Source organism: Ricinus communis, chromosome 7, assembly GCF_019578655.1.
Source record: "Ricinus communis isolate WT05 ecotype wild-type chromosome 7, ASM1957865v1, whole genome shotgun sequence".
Taxonomy (NCBI): Eukaryota; Viridiplantae; Streptophyta; class Magnoliopsida; order Malpighiales; family Euphorbiaceae; genus Ricinus; species Ricinus communis.
The window spans coordinates 23,290,362-23,304,990 of record NC_063262.1 but is presented as its reverse complement, the minus strand read 5'-3'; the positions used below and the strand labels follow the sequence as shown (position 1 = coordinate 23,304,990).

Genomic DNA, 14,629 nt, shown 5'->3' with positions numbered 1-14,629 from the left:
ATCATATTATTTCCTTTAATTTTATATTATATATTTTTTATTATAATACTATATTTATTTTTTATAAATATAGTAATAATTTTTATAAGAAGAGTACGATATAAATTAAAATAATAGAAACTTTAATCAATATATTAAAGAGAAAACGTGAGGAAAAATAATTTTATGTTTCTAAAAAAATAAAATTAATTCTAAATTTTTTTTCTTTAAACATTAAACTATAATTTAAATTTATAAAATGATTTGTAAGTTTATATGGTGTAAGTTTATAATTAATTAGTTTTTGACATGACTATTTTATTATTTAAAAGAAAAAAATCAAACAAAGTATTTAAAAAAGGTCTTTAAAAAAATGTCATACAAGTGTAAAATGATCCAAATTTAAAATGCTATATAATGTTATATGAAACTAGATTCGTGATATAATTTACCATAGCATCTTAATCTCTATTTTATCCATTTCACCTTAAAATGGAAATGAGTTTCTGGTAGTAATTCCAAAAGATGGTTTATTTTGTTAAAAATAAAGCCATAGTTTCTTATTAACAGAGTATTAAAATTAACAGCTGAGATTCAATTGACGTGATCCAACAAGTTATTATTAGCATGTGTGCACACCAGTTCACAGAGTGATTCAATAAATAGTTGTTCGTGCAGGAATGTGAAGCCGGACTTTAGGTGTTTGTGGAAATGCCTAAGAGACTCATAAGAATACACGTAGCTATTTCTTTTGTATCTTGTTAACTGAGAATATTTGTTTTTCATGCAGGAAGATAAAGCTTGAAGTTAATATGGTCTTAAAGAAATAAAAACATTCATCATTTGGGCATTTTTGCACCTTCTCGCTTTCGCAGGCAATTAGTTAATCAAATGTAACTAAACTACCATAACTTGATATTGGCCTTTTCTGGAGCTAATCTTGTGCAAGATGTTCAATTAAATTCTTGTAAGATCATCTCATTTTTTTATATGATTTCATTTCTTTCAAAATGCCTTTTTTTTCCAAGAAAAGAAAGAAACAATGGAGGTAGAGGTAATGCTTCTAATTGAAGTTGTTCCTCTATAGTAGTTGTTGTCACACTTAAGCGGCAGAGCCCTATCATTCTTTGAATTGAACTGCACAAATTTATTCCATCAATATCTCTCAATTCTGTAATTTCCAGCGTCAAGTTTCCAACTTGATGGAGCAACTCTTTCTCTGCTTCAATGCTTGCTAATGTCTGTAAGCTTCGGAATGTTCCATATTCTAGCTGGATCCTGCATGCCGCTTTAAAAAATTTTAGAGTCCTGATCATGGTTTTTACATATAAACAAATACCTTAGCTTAGATAGCTTTGATATTCCACTCGGTAGCCTCTCCATATCCGTTTTCCACACATCTAAATTTTGTAGATTGTTTAACCTTTCCATTGACTTGGTGTGCCTCAAGTTCAAATATTTTAAACTGAATAACTCAAACCAATACGGTGGGTATGGTTTCAATTGGAACTCCCTCTAGATTTAGCACCCTCAATAATTTGAATTTGGATAAAACAGCTTGCAGAAAGAATGATAAACACATGTCCGTTGGAAACACAAAAAAGGAGCGAAGATGGCGTGATATTGTACTATTTAACTGGATGTTTTTGCCCGTACCATAAAGTGATAGAAGGTGGACTTTTTCTCCTAGCCGTGGTTGATATCCATCAAATGATGTGGAGAAATTCTCCTTTTCACACGTTGTCACAGCCAGTTCACACATAACATCATGCACTCGACATAGCTTCACCCTACCAGCATAATTAGTCCTAGTGACCTGAATCATGCTTCGAAGAATAAGTCCTGTTAGTTACTCTTCTGCTATCTCCTCCATTGTCATCCCTTTTCTTTCATTAATGAATCCTTCTGCTACCCAGAGCTGAATTTGCTTCTTTATTTTAATTGGGTAACCATCACGGAAAACACAACAATATAAGAAACAATGCTTGAGGCAGAAGGGTAAATCTTTGAAACTCAACAACAAGGTGCCTTTCACTCGTGCAAGCATGGTATTTTTATTACGTTGCCAATTGAGGCTTTCATAAACGGATTTCCATTCTGCGACCCCCTTGCTTCTTGAACACATAAGACTTCCAACTGCCACTATTGCTAGTGGCAAGCCTTCACATTTTCTTAAAATGGCCTCAGCCCAAGGTTGAAGCTCTTTTGGACACGTAAGCTCTGGGTCATTCCAAAATGCCTTCCTGCAAAAGAGGACCCAATCATCTTTCTCTTGAAGAGGATAAAGGCGATGGACATGGCTTCCAATTCCAATAGAGACAGCCACATTCTCATGCCTTGTTGTGAGGATAATCTTGCTTCCATTTCTGTTATTAGGAAATGCACCTCGTATTCTACTCCACAGTTCTATGCTCCAAACATCATCTAAGATAATAATGTACCTCTTTTAAGTCAAGCAGTCAATAAGCATCCTTATAAGTTGCCTATAATTCATTGGAACATAATTGCTTGGTATTGGCATTTGTGTTGTATCAAAAATTTCTTGGATCATACATCTTAAAAGCTCACCCATTCCATATGTTTGTGACACAGATATCCACGCCCAACAATCAGAGCATCTCTTGATTATTTGATTGTTATAGACCCTTGTCACCAATGTGGTCTTGCCTGGGCCTTCATTTCCCACAACTGAAATCACGGTTCGATGTGGTTCCTCTGCTGCTAACAATCCAAGTATTTTTTTCTTTACTCTCTTTCATCCCCACTATCTCATCTTCATCTACAAAGTTGATGATCTTCCATACTGTTGCCACCTATCACCAACCACAATTCTAGTCCTCCCCACATCATCAAGCCGATGAAAATCGCATTGCTTGCTCCTCTCAGAAATCTGATGAACTTTCGCTTTGATCTTTTGTAGCTTTGAAGAAATTTGATGCCTTGTGGTTATGTTCTTGGGGAAATTGATCACATCCTGGACTACACCATTGAAGCCATTGTTGAGCGGTTCTTTGGATTTGTGGTGCATGAATTCGTATATTATATCTTCAGCTTCATATGCAACTTCTCTTACTTGTCTCACCCATGTTTCTACAGACTCACTCATTTCTTTTCTTCTTTCTGCATCTCTTAAGAATGATGTTATGCTCTCTAACTCAAGCTTGATTTCTTCTATATCATCACTAGCATCGCCCAGTAATGATGCTTTTTGCAGTAGAATTGTAGTTATTTTATCAAGTAAGAAGTTCATAGCACCATCTGCCATTTTGATATCCAAAATCCTTCCTCTCCTTGTTACTTAACTGGATTCTTTTAGCTTTTTTTTAATTTTCTGCTTTCATTGTGTAGAAGGAAAGAGGAAGGTAGAACTATGATAGGAAAAGCATTTTAGTGTTTATTTAGTTCATTGACCAAGTACTAATAAAAAAAATTCGTTTGACTAAGTAAACGATGACCTCAGATAAGACTTATACAAGTAAGTGAAACTAATTAGTAAATGTTTCCCTCTTGTGTATGATGATTTTTATTAGCATTGCAGTATGTGATTAACAAAAAACAATAGAATTAAGAATACAATGCAGGTCTGGTAAATTATCGCTTAGGAATGGAGCAAAACAAGGGGCAAAAATCCCACATTATGCGAGGCTCGTCCTTCTGGAAGGAAGTTTTAATTTCATGTAACAATTTTCCATGTAATTTACTATATAAAATGTGGGGGTTAGTAAAACCAAATTGATTCGGTTTAAACTCTTTAAAAATTTTAAAAGTTATTGTTCGGTCGAGTTTTAGACAAAAAAAAAATACCGGTTTAGGTTTACTAAAGCTTCTTTTGAATTTATGTATGTGTATCAGTTAGCAAGTTGGTTGAATTTCTCATGCTCATATTCTGGTACATAGTTATTCATACTTAGTACTAGTCATCAACTTATATTTGATGAATTTTTCATGCTGTACATTCTAGATTTAGTTGTCCAAATTATAACTTGATGCAGTCAAACATATATTTTCCTTTTCCTTTATGATTAGTTAGGAATAATCTCATCAGTTTACATCATTTTTGTCACTCAGTATAACAGTTTCAGCTAATGTAACTTGGCTCTGGGACTACAAAACCTTCTTCTGTTTTGAACAGTTGTCTTGCTTAGTTGCTTTCTAAATTCTTATTTTGTAGCTTAAAGTCATTATGACTTGTTCAATTGCTGCTTCTATGCTTCCTGGTAATTTTTCCATACTCACTGTCCTTTGACAAGTCTTCCTCCATTCTGAAATTTATTTATCTAGCTGGTTGTTGGCAATTGGTAAATCTATTCATTTAGATTGGTTTTTAATTTGAATTTTTATTGAGTTTCATATGATTTTATCAACATTAAATAAATCATTTTTACTTATACTTTTATTATCTAAATGAAATTACAAATATATCAGATTGCATAATACTTTTTAATAGGATTGCAGAAAATTTTGTTGTCCAATTGCTTATGAATTTAGATACAATATATATTAAAGTTGTACGTTATGAGCTAGAAAGAATAAATTGTTTAGACAAAAAAAGTAGATTACTAAAAAACTAGAACCAAACTGACTAATAGTTAACTTAAAGTCAAAAATATGTAATTTTCTAAATTATTATTTTTTTAATTTTTTACTTGTACTATATAAGTAGAATATACTATAATATTAAGAAGATAAGAAATTAATTATTACAAAAGATTTGGTATAATATTTTATTATAGAAAACTTTGGCTTTACCATCACCACCAATTAAATCACCCAAAATTACATACTATTTTTTTTGTCTTTTATATTTAATCAATTAATACGTTTTTTTATAATACTAATTTGAATATTGTCCATAATGTTTAAGTAGGTTGTGATTCTTTATCTATTTCAATTGAATTTTTTATTTTTTATTTTTAAATTTCTATTGACTTTTTCATTGAAAATTTTTCATGAGATAAATTTAAATGAATTAATATCTATAGTCTGCATTATTATGAATAAATCTAATTTTCCCAACAGAAGTATAGTTAATTAATTTTAAAGTCCTCATACTCTAATACTTAAGAAATTTATAGATGCTCAAGTTTCGACCCGTTCAGCGAAAAATATTATTAGAAAATATAAATTCTGAAGTTATTATATTATTATTTAAATAAAATAAAATAAAAAGCTCCCTCTAGATCTGAAATTTTCTTCAAGTAGGAAGATGATATTCACTCCCTCCACTTTTTGCAAAACTTCTTACATCTTTAAGAAAAAAATTAAGAATTAAATGTTTATGAAAGATTTGTAAAGAATTGCAGAGAGAAGAGCGGCGAACAGATGCAGAAGGGAGATGTGGCAGAGAGCATATATGAGAAATATCTCCTCCTCCTTCAAAACTAGATTTGTAGAAATATATATAGAGTGGAGTCATTCTCTAAATACAAGACTTCTACGAGCTATATTCTACAACTCTTAAATATCCTAAATAAAATATATACTCTTTGGGCCTTGTATAATTCGGCCATCCCTGTAAAAATAGTAGTTCATGCGTCTTAATTTTAAGTTTTTAACAGCAGCAAGCCCATTTTTAAATATTTTGCTCTATATTTTTCTTTATTGACTATTATTATCTGAAAATAAATAATTAAACTTAAGTGAGGTAAAAGTACATATTTTTACCATATTATATATAGAAAACATATCATTGAAGTTCTAAAATATCATAAATAACTATATATAATATGGATCTATCATAATTTAAGACAGAACACTCATGCTTTCATTTTTCTCTCCCTTATCACTAATAGGCCACTTGTATGTAAAGCTTTCCTCCCAACCCAACGAATAACTAATATAGAATTCAACTCAATCTATTTGAATGTCTTAATTTAAATCTAATCTAAAAACCTAATTAAATAATTGAAAATATTTGAGTTTATGGATTGGATCGGATTGAATTAGTTAACTAGGATGAGTTGACCCTCCTGAGGTTTATTCAAATACACGACTCGACCCCCCTTGATTGAATAATACATTATGACACCCATAATGTTTATTTCCATTAACAATTAAGCCCCTCCATTAAAATATTATGTAAGTCAATAGACTCAGTGTGTTGGGTTATTTAAAAATCTCTAAATTACCCTTGAAATTAATTCAAAAAATCTAATACAGCATTATAAACCTACCCTCCCTATCCTACATGATTTTCATATATCTTTCTTTTGCATTTCTTTTTCTTTTTTTTTTCTTTAAATCTTCTTTGAAATACATATTTGAACTAGGGATATTTATTCAGTAATATGCAGATTTTTTCTTCATCTCTACTGTTTTTTCACAATTTTATTTCCATGGTATATTTGTTTCCTTTTCATCTGAGTTATGGTTCAAATTGGTTAGGGTTTATGTTCTTGGGTAGTTTGAATCATTTGAATTACACATAAGAGAAGAAAATGTCAACATCAAGCGCAACCAATAACACCATTGAAGGAAAGTGCAAGAATATGACTTGTGGATGTAGTAAAAAGGCCGGGTTCGAATTTTTGATCTAGTTTAAACAAGAATCGTTTGTATTATTTTGCAAGCAAGGTGTATGTGGTTCTTAGATTGGTCAGTACATATCTACAACACTTGCTACTACTGCCTCAGGTAGGAGTATTAGGCTAAAGCTTCCAAAATTATGGTATAGATGTGAAACAAAGGGGTTTACATGGTCTAATTGATAAGTTAAAGGAGAGGTTGGCAGAGGTGAATTCGAAGTTAGCAGATATTAAGGCAAAAAATAGACGGCTAAATGAGAAAATAAATGGTCTTGAATTGAATATATGTATTATGAAGCTAGTATTAGGTCTTTGTTTTATTTTAGTAGTTGTTATATTTGTGGCTATAATAGTGGTGTTATTATGGAAATTGTAATGCCAATGGTGTTGTTCGTTGAGAATGTTTATAGAAACTAGTTACTCAATGCATATAAACTCTTAACTCTTATAAAACAACAATTGTTTCATTTGCATTGAGAAAATATACTTACAAAAAGATAAATCTAAATACAACGGTGAAATACATTTTTCACGTTACTACTGGGATAGTAGTATATATATATCTCAAAATAACAGTTTAAATGTCAAAATAATTCATCAGCAACTTCCATGCAATAATAAACCTTAATAAAAATTTACTAAAGGCAATTTGGATCACTTCGTAGTAAAAAAAGACCGGATCTACTAAAAATGGTATCCCTCTTTGAGCAAAATGCAGTTTGCCATTATTAACTATTGAGTATTTTTTTCTTTGTTGATTGCTGGTACCCTCTCCACTAGGATTGACAATTGGTCCACACGCTCTTGCTTTAACTCGTACTCTATAAATACGACCTCTAGTACCTCTAGCACCTCCTTGTTGACCTCTAAAAGATAAATGACAATATGTATGACTTACTTTTTGCCTATTTGAAATGAATGTAAAAGGGCAGCCTTCATTTGAATCTCCAATATTATATTCTAGAATCTTCAGAAACCACAACTAGCTTCCTCACCATTCGGATTCAATAATTGCATATGCAATTAGAAATAATCCTCTATTCCCAATCTAAAATGATAGCAACTAACGTGCAGCCTCCATAAGACCCTTTTAGATAGGTTCTATCAAGCACAATAAATAGTCTACGCTCTTGTAAGAAATCTTGCTTTAGTGCTTCAAACATAATAAAGATTCTTTTGAGAACAGGTGATTGGTCTAGCTCTTCAAGTTGTTTTTCTTGATAATCAAACTTCAATATTGTACTAGGATTATGCATTTTTAAAAAACTCAGTATTTTTTCCTAACTTTTGAAATGTCCCTTCATTCTCTTCTCTCTTCTTAACCCTTGCTCTATGCAACTGCCATATTGGAACATTTATTCTCCAATTATCTGTTAGCTCTTTTTGCATTAACTCATGGCTCATGATTGGATCTGCACTCAATTTGTCTTTCAACTTCTCTGTTATCCATTTAGTAGTAGTAATAGGATTCTTATTTCCATCAAGCCTAATGCAAGTATGGACAGTCCTCCCCTACATAAATAAATATTTTCTTATCCTACAAAACTAAAGCATAAACTCTCCAAGGACAGTCCTCCTCTGCACAAATAACAATAGCCTTAGCAAGCTCATTTTTGCACTTTAACAGTATTTATCCACCCTTTACTAAATAATCCCTTAATACATATCTAAATGCAACAACATCACTAAAGACTTGTCTAACTTCAAATCTTACATCTCCATTTTCTATCCTCTGAAATAGGTTATAGTACATTCCTTTAAACAAATCAACCTTACTTTTCTTTCTTTTCCTTTTCCCACTATCATTAATAATTTTTTCCTTTGAACTGCTGTCCAAATATCTCGACTTATCAAATTTAATATCACTTAATCCATCATTTTTATCCACAACATCATCATAAGCTATTCCAACACTATCTTGACTCTCTGAGTCACTACCCTCATCCTTATTCATATTATAATTATAGTCCCAAATAACATCTTCCCTACCATCAATCAATGCATATTCAGCATCACTGAAATTTGGATAATCATCCTTATGATTTCTGGCTGCATTAACTACTGGTTCAAATTGAGCTTTAGTCCTTCTCCCACCTCTACTCCTTATTCTCCCACTTCTACTCTTAAGTATCTCACTTTTACTCTTACCATATATCCCTCCCTTATTTTGTCCCACTTCACCACCTCTTCTACCCGTCTTTATGTCAAACAGTATAGTGTCACTAAAAATCTCATTACTACCTATCTCTTTATGCTTGTCAAGTACTTCTCCACCTAACACATTTTCCTGTAATTCAAAAACAAGCTTCATACCATCTATATCAAAATGAGCATATAACTCTTCATTAATCTTCTCTTTCCCCATATCCTGCCTAACCTTAGTTCCATGTTCTATCTCCTTATTAACACCAGTCTCTTTACCACTACTCTGAGTTTTAACATTGTCAATAGGATGATTGCTCTCATATATACAGATAGGAATAAATGGTTTATTCCAATATATCTTAAACATTATGTTCATGTCCTCTTCAGTACTCAACTTTATCCATTATCAACTATCAAATTTAAGAACTTACGGTTAATCTTAAACAGCTTATTATATTCGTTGATTAAGGCATACAAACAAAATTATTTGGCATGACATTGTTATTTCTACTTTTCTTTCCGTCATAGTCCAGTTCCAGTGTATATAACTCAGCATAAGCTTGCTTACATGCAAATTAAAACCACATACTGTCATAAACAAATTCATTAATTGCCCACTACTAATTACACAATCCCTAAGTTACAAATATATTGAATCAAGAAAAAATAAATCGCCCTATATTGATTACCAATTAACTTAGAATTATTTAATCAGAATGCTAATTACCCAAAACCCCTAAATATATCAAACCCTAACTTTACAAAACCACAAATAAATGAAAACGATAAAAACTTGTCGTTGATAACACTAAATAAAAAACGAATTACGTTAAAATAAGTAATGTATTTCCATTAATTAATCTCAATAAATTATGAATTACCATTCAAAAAATAGTTAAAGAGGAAAGTAAGGGACCACATATACTTGTTTTGCTTTGTCCATTATCATTCTTCAAATATGAGGGGTCAAAATCAATTTTTAAATAGTATAAAATTGACAGTGGAAGTCAGAATCCACTGCAAAGATAGAAAAAGAGAAAGTTCATGAAAAAGAAAGAAAGAATTGGAGAGAGAGAAAATAATAATTTAGGGTTAGGTGTTATAATAAAATATTTATATAAGAGTCTAATAGTCTTTCTATTAGCAACTAACGACAATTTTTAATAAAAAGGTTGATTAAGGTATTTAAACAAAGTATATGGATATCATAATGTATTATTCAATCAAGGGAAGTCGAGTCGTGTATTTGAATAGGGTCACAGTATTTTACCCTACCCTTCTGATTTTGAGCAACTCTAATTAGAGTGACTAAATTATCAAAATTTATGGATTTTCCAAAGTAAAGTTATGGAGTTAAGAATTAAGGACTTCAAAACTAAAAAAAGAAAAAAAGAAAAACAGAAACAAAAATCAATGGTTTTGGTTTTGTAGTGTTGTTCAATTATGCAACTCAGTTATAACGGATAATTATGGGCCTCTTTTTTTTTTTCTCCTTGAACATCATCTTTCTCTTTCTTTTTATCTCTCTTTCTTCCTTTCTATCTCTCAAACTTTTCCTATTCCGACTGGCAATGCTCTCTTCTTCCTTCAATGATAGAGCCCACATACTAATCTCACAGTAATTTAATGACAACAATGCTTTAAACATGCCAATAATTGGAGGTGTAGTTTCTGTCTTTATCTAATAATATGTTAAGTAACTGTCTTTAGATACATTGATTTGGTACTGTACATTAGAGAACTCCCAAGTTATTTTGCAAATGCAGCTAATGTAATTTGCACATACGGCTTATGTAAGGCCCCTCTCTCCCCTCGTGTAACCCATATGCATTATGCTTCTTTTGATCACAAAACTAAAATTTACCATTTATGATTGTAAATAATTGCTACGATTGATTAAAAATAGTTTAAAGTTTCTTCAGACCTCATTTGGGTTGAGGAATTCTAAACTTCATAGATTTAGCTAAAATTTATGGATTGAGAATCTATGAATTTGCAAATTGTATTACTTGGATTAACTATAAAAATAATGAATTAATAATTTAATTTTTCTTTTTCTTTTTTTAAAGTTAAGAATAATGTTGGGATATATAAGTTTATTATGGATAATATTTGAATAAAAAATAATTTATTTTTTTTTAAATGGTGAATTTTAGAATTTTTTACCTTCTAGGTGGAAAATTAAAACCCTAAAAAATGAACGACTTGAGAGGGTGAGGAAATTTTTAATATCTACAGATTTAGACAATTTTTTTTCTTATGAAACAATGAGTTTAAACTAAACTCATAAATTTCAGAAAATCTTTTATTGAAAAATGCTCAATCCAAATAACCCTTAGATTTTTTCGCTGAAAGCAATAGTTCTTTAGATGATATGTAGTTATAAAGAGGAGTATTAGTTAGATAAGTATAGTAGGTGTAAGTTTAGGGTTATATATTTTTGAAACCCTAAAATTTTATGTAAGTGCATAATCTCGTATGGAATTGCATATTTTTCTTTTTTGATAAAAGGAATACATAAGGTCTGCTTGGTTTGGCTAATTAATAAATACAGCTAGTAGTTGGTGACCGATAATTGGTAGCTGATAAATTAAACCGTTTGGTAAATTTTTATTAGTGGTTGTTGTTAGTATGTTAAATGACTATTGAGATTGTAATTTATCTTTAAATATATTTTATTTTATTATATTATTTTTAATAATATAAATAATAATTAAAAATATTATAGTTAATTTTTTTAGCTCAATTGTATTTATTATTAAAGACATTTATAAAAAAATCGTTTCAAAAGTAGGGATTAAAATTTAAATTTTACTAATAAAATTTTTTTATTTCAAGTTTCATAATTATAAAGAATATAATTTTTTAACTATTAAGTATAATTTTAAAATAAAGATTATTTATCATGAATTATAAAAATTTAATTATATGAGATCAACTTAAAGTAAGTTATTATTAATAAGTTTTAATAAGGATAATATTGTATAAATGAATACAAATATCAAATCAATTATAAACTTATAAGAAAAACTCTAACTAGGGGCTTGTCTGGCTAAGTTGTTGCTGGTAATTAATATCCAGTAACTATTAATAACTAGTAGCGGGTAGCTGATTGATAACTGTATCTAGTAAAATCATTTGTAGATGTTATTATTTATATATTTAATGATTAATATACAAATTAATTTAATGGTATATATATATATATATATATATATATATAAGCTGTTATTCAGAAAATATTTTTATAGCAATGTTGATTTACCAAAAAAATATTAATAATAAAAAATATTGAGTAGAATAATTATAATGGTTTATTGTGAGACAGCTCAGTTAATTTTATTTTATATTTTATTAAAAAAATAAAGTCTAAATCGGTAATAAATATTTTTTTAAGTGAAAAGAAAACTTTTAATTTGAAAATTAAAATGAAATTGCAAAATAAAAATAATTATAACAATTATAAAAATTAAAATAAAAGAAAAGAAAGTACCACATGTGAGTTGTTGTTGATAAAGTATGTAGTAGTTATATGGAAAAGAATATGATTGAAAAGAAAAAAGAAAGAAAGTCAATATCGGTAAAGAGAGGAATATAATTTTTAGAGTTTTTAATTTAAGGGATAAGTTCTTAAAATAAAAAAGGTATCTTACCATTAAAAGATCTCGATTTGTAAGAATTCAATTACGCCGATCAGCGATCACGTTGTTGTTGTTAAAATGCCTCTCAACTAACCATCTACAAGATTAACAATAAAATTCAGCAAAGAAGAGTTTTGAAAGCGCAGGACAAAATTAGGCAGCTCAGCAAGCTTGAGCCCAGCTACAACTCCAAAAGCTTCAGCAGCTTCTTTAGAAGAAGGCACTTCTTTCCAGCAAGTCCATCCAAAAATTTTCCGTCCTTGACACTGCAAATAATAGGAATACTGGCAGATTTAGATAAATGGTTCCATTTAACAGCTACATATACGAACTTGTCCGAATCTCTGAGCTCCAGAAATGCATAGAAATGGACTGAATTATCATTGGGATGGACATGGTCTTGCCTATCAGTCGTAACTCTAGATCATTTATTAGTTTTCAAACCTTTTAATCTCTTTCTCTTCTGTGTTACCCACCAAAACCATTTATAGCCCTCTCCTTAAGACGTTACCATTTATTTTATTTTATTTTATCTCTTTTAGAAAGAAGACGACTCCGTTTATGTGATTCAGTAATGATGGACATGCCATCAAGCAATAAAAAACTTGGTAAAAAGAACACTAAAGCTAGAGTCTTTTTGTGGTTGAGCCGGGTCTGCCATTCCATCAATTTTTATTTGTAAAGTAATTAAAATTAAATAATTGAAATAAAACAAATTAAAAAAAAAACTAACCATATCATTATATCCAATATATTTTTTGTTTTTAAAATATTTATGATATTTGATGTTACGAGATATAGTTATTTCATTTGCTCAATTATTAAAGGGCACACAACATGAGTTGCTAATTCAGAAAAGAAAATTTACATTATCAGTAATTATTATCAAAGAAAACTTAAGCTGATATTACCACAGCCCTGCCCACTTAAATAAATTATATTCCTGAAAAATAAAATGATTGGATAAACAACAATAGAATTTAGTGAATTTCTCACAATTCTATTTTTATTTTTTCATTAAAAGAACAGACTTTTAAAATAAATTCTATGTCGGATGGATATCTCTATCTATACACTAAACTGTAAATAATTAACATATATTTATTGATTTTAAATAATAGATTATATTATCAATTATTCAATATTAAGGTATAAAACATTCATATATACATGTCACCCTCTTATTAATTGCAGTGTATATATCGGATCTAGATAAGAATTGTTTCGGCATTGCAAATTGAAAAGGCTAGATACATAAGTAACTCTCTGAATTTGTTCTGTTTTTGTAATTAGCCTCCTAAACTCAACTTTAATTCGATTAAATTCCTCAATTTTGCGAGTTGTTATTTTTAACCCCTTCAGTGGTGCGGTTTTTACTATTTTGAAGAATTCTTTTTTTTTTTTAAAATCATTTTGGAGATTCTTTTAGTTACTAATGCTTTATGTTTTTTCTTTTTAAAACAAATACAATTGGAATGAGGAAAAATTGCGTCATTCTTTGCATTTATAAATAATTACAATTTAGGGAGGAGAAAAGACATTGAACCCGAAGAAAAAATTAAAAAATAAAACTAGAATTTATAGAAAGAAAACTTTATCTAAATTCTAATCTGTATTAAGTACAAACAAAATTAATTGTATAATAATATATAATATTATTTATTGTATAATAATATATAACATTATCTATCACTTTAACATTTAGTCTCATTGGTCCATTTTGAAACCATTAAGGGCTTAAACAATGTACTTTAGTTAGAGTATAATTCCAATTTTAACAATTTAAAGGCTTATATGTATGTATTGCAAAATCAATAAAACTTGACCATACTTGACCTTGACTATATTTGGTAAAGCAAGTCAACTTAATCTAATTACTTCCAATAAACATTATATATAATCTCACTCTAACAAAATGGGCCATCTACATAAAAATATTGATGTACAAATGTAGTTTATGGAATCAATGTAGTCTATTTTGGGCACATGATAGTCATATAGATAAATTCAATTGAATTTCTTGGAAATATCCATTTCTATGAGATTTTGTCTTTCTATATAATTATAATAACATGGAAACAGCAAAATAATTTTTAATAATTTTTTTGAAAACCTATTGTCTTATAATAATACTTTTTCACATCTAATCGGTGCAGAAGTATTCTTTTTTTAGTTTATATTAAAGTCTTATCGTGTAATGTAATTTGTTTAATTATTTTCCCGTCAACTGAGGCTATCTCAATTGCTTGCAACTTTCCCCTCATGTTTTATTGCTTGGTCACTGTCTCTTGTTGTCTTCAACCCGACATATCTTGCAGTCATACATTGTCAACTTTCTTT

General features: G+C 29.4%; 1 pseudogene; it reads right to left on the bottom strand.

The window, feature by feature from the left end:
- Positions 1 to 785: 785 nt before the first annotated feature.
- LOC8289691 lies at positions 786 to 3,244 on the bottom strand (annotated as a pseudogene).
- Positions 3,245 to 14,629: the final 11,385 nt, after the last annotated feature.